This window comes from Rhinopithecus bieti, unplaced genomic scaffold (assembly GCF_001698545.2).
Source record: "Rhinopithecus bieti isolate Rb0 unplaced genomic scaffold, ASM169854v2 scaffold_74548, whole genome shotgun sequence".
Taxonomy (NCBI): domain Eukaryota; kingdom Metazoa; phylum Chordata; class Mammalia; order Primates; family Cercopithecidae; genus Rhinopithecus; species Rhinopithecus bieti.
This window is the reverse complement of record NW_016828873.1, coordinates 1255976-1259772: the sequence shown is the minus strand read 5'-3', so window position 1 is coordinate 1259772 and position 3797 is coordinate 1255976.

Here is a 3797-nt window from a genome sequence, read left to right as displayed (position 1 = left end):
TTTTTTTTTTTTTTTTTTTTTTTGTATTTCTAGTAGAGACGGAGTTTTGCTGTGTTGGTCAGGCTGGTCTTGAACTCCTGGCCTCATGATTCACCTGCCTCTGCCTCCCAAAGTTCTGGGATTACAGGCATGAGCTACCATGCTGGCCTTGTATTTTCTTATCTGTACCCAGTGTAACTACACATTTACTCGAACTGTGTTTTTAAGATTGACAGTTGTTTATAATGGATTAGCCGTAAGTGCCAAAAAGTCTCAGTTGATATTATCTTTACAAATAACTTGACCTTAATGTTATAAAAGTAGTTACTATTTTTTTATTGGAGGCAGACTTGATATTTCAGAATTGCATAGTAAAAGCAATTTACTAATTTTTTTGTACTTTCAGATAAACTATTACAATAAAGAAAGGGGCAGAATGTAGTATTTGGAAGATGATTTAAATTCAGCAATGCCTAAAATGTCTTCCTAAGTATCTTTCTCAGCCATATCATTCTTTAAATTATGAGATGGTTCTTAGAAGTGAAAATGGTGTAATTGTATTAAGCAGACGGTTATAACTCAAAATAATATAACTTTGAACCTTCTAAAAATTTTCACTATTATTATATATTATGTATATATAAAATAAGGTGATCTGTTATCAGTGATCTTTGATGTTATTGTTGTAATTGTTTTGCAGTACCATAAACCATGCCCATATAAGATGGCAAACTTAATTGATAAATGTATGTATTCTAACAAGAGAGATGGGGCACCACAGACCAGCTGTTGCCCCATCTCTCTTCCTCTCCTGAGGCTTACTATTCCCTGAGACACAACAACGTTGAAGTTAGGCCAGTTAATAACCCCACAATGGCCTCTAAGTGTCCAAGTGAAAGGAAGACTCACATGTATTTCACTTGAAATATAATACTGGAAATGATAAAGCTTAGTGAGGAAGGCATTTAAAAACCTGAGATAGGCTGAAAGCCAGGCCTTTTGCACCCAACTAACTGTTTGTGACAGGTTGTGAATGCAAAGGGAAAGTTATTGAAGGAAATGAAAAGTGCTACTCCAGTGCACACGCAAATGATAAGCAAAGCACCCTTATTGCTGAAGTGGAGAAAGTTTTAGTGGTCTGGATGGAGGATCAAACCATCCACAACATTGCTTTAAGTCACAGCCTAATCCAGAGCAAGGTCTTACCTCTCTTCAGAAATTCTGGGAAGGCTAAGAGAGATGTAGAAGCTGCAGAAGAAAAATTTGAAGCTAGCAGAGGTTGGTTCATGAGATAAGGAAAGAAGCCATCTCTGTAACATGAAAGTGTGTATGGTGAAGCAGCAAGTGCTGATGTAGGAGCTGCAGCAAGTTATCCAGGAGATCTAGCTGAGATCATTGATGAGGGTGGCTACATTAAACAACTGATTTTCAGTGAAGATGAAACAGCCTTATATTAAAAGAAGATGCCATATAAGGCTTTCCTAGCTAGAAAGGTGAAGTCAGTTCTTGCCTTCTGAGTTTCAAAGTACAGGCTGACTCTTGTTATGGGCTAATGTAGCTAGTGACTTGAAGTTGAAGCCAGCGCTCATATATCAATTCAAAAATCCCAGGGCCCTTACAAATTATACGAAATCTACTCTGCCTGTGCTCTCTAAATGGAATAACAAAGCCTGGATGACAGCATATGTGTTTATAGCATGACTTATTGAATATTCTAGAGCCACTGTTGAGACCTACTGCTTAGAAAAAAAGATTTCTTTTAGAGTATTGTTGCTCACTGACAATGTACCTGTTCACCCAAGAGCTCTGATGGAGATATACAAGAAGACAAAAGTTTTAATGCTTGCTAACACAACATCCATTCTGTAGCCCACGGATCAAAGAATAATTTTGACTTTCAAGTTTTATATCATTAAGTCTAAATGTAAGAAATACTTTCTGGAAGGCTATAGATGCCCTAGGTACTGATTCCTCTGATGGATCTTGGCAGAGTACGGTGAATGGAAAGGATTCATCATTCTAGATGTGTTTAGGAATATTTCATGATTCATGGGAGGAGGTCAAAATATCAACATTAACAGAAGTTTGGAACAAATCGATTCCAACCTTCATGAATGACTTTGGAGGGGTTTAAGACTTCAGTGGAATAAGTAACGCAGGTGTGGTGGATATGTGTGAAGCTACCAACCTCTGCTAGCTTCAGAATTTTCTTCTGCAGCTTCCACATCTCTCTCAGCCTTCCCAGAATTGAAGAGAGGTAAGACCTTGCTCTGGATTAGGCTGTGAGTTAAAGCAATGTTGTGGATGGTTTGATCTTCCATCCAGACCACTAAAACTTTCTCCACCTCAGCAGGAGAGCTAGAATTAGAAGTAAATCCTGAATATGTGACCGAATTGCTGCTATCTTATGATGAAACTTTAATGTATGAGGAGTTGCTTCTTATGGATGAGCAAAGAACGTGGTTTCTTAAGATGGACTCTACTGGTGAAGATGCTCTGAACATTGTTGAGATGACAAACAAGGGTTTAGAATATTACATAAGCTTATATGATAAAGCAGGGAAGGGTTTGAGAGGATTGACTCCAATATTTTTTTTTGTGATGGGGTCTTGCTATGTTGCCCAGGCTGGCTTTGAACACCTGGGCTCAAGCTGTCCTACTGCTTCAGCCTCCCTGGTAGCTGGGACTTCAGGCCTGCACTACCATAACCAGCTGAGATTGACTCTAATTTTGAAAGATGTTCTACTGTGGATAAAATGCTATCAAACCACATCTTATGGTACAAAGAAATCTTTTGTGAAAGGAAGAATCAATTGATGTGGCAAAGTTAATTGTTGCCTTATTTTAAGAAATTCCACAGCCACCCTAGCCTTCAGCAGCCACCATGCTGATCAGTTAGCACCCATCAACATTGAGGCAGACCCTCCACCAACAAAAAGATTGCGACTTGCTGAAGGTTCAGAAGATTGTTAGCATTTTTTAAAAGCAATAACGTAATTTTAAATTAGGGTTTGTACATTCTTAAAGACATAATGCTATTGCACACTTAATAGACTGTAGTATAGTATGAACATAACTTTTATATGCACTAGGAAATCACAAAATTTGTGTGACTTGCTTTATTGTGATACTCATTTTATTGAGGTGATCTGGAACTGAACCTGCAATATCTTCAAGGTATATCTGTGTTTCTGTCTTCCAAGGCTATAAGGTAATGTGCTCTCTGCTTGGAGTGGAGACTATTTTCTAAGGGTGTTTGCTTTAATCTTGTTAATATCATGTTAATAGTTTAAAACTTTGTTAATGATTACTTCCCCTATTAATCAGTCATCCTGGAAAAGATAGTCTGGAATAAAACCCAGTCATCTATCTCTGCTGTAAAGAAGTGAAGAGAAGTGAGAGACCCCTGGAATTGTCTCCTAACAGTGTGACCTTTCTGAGGCATCTCAGTTGAATTCCTCACATGTTCATGGTTTTATCTGCTTGTTCTGTCTCTTGGTACTATGTGACCACCAGAGTCTTCATTCAGCTATTCACTGCCAGGCATCATCAGGAGTGTCACCCTGTACATGTGCAACCTAGTGTTTGGCCAAAGACTTAATATGACCCTTGTATGGATTTCTGATGTTCCTTGTATTTGATATTTTCTTTTTTTTTTTTTTTTAATTATACTTTAAGTTCTAGGGTACATGTGCATAACGTGCAGGTTTGTTACATATGTATACTTATGCCATGTTGGTGTGCTGCACCCATCAACTCGTCAGCACCCATCAATTCATCATTTATATCATGTATAACTCCCCAATGCAATCCCTCCC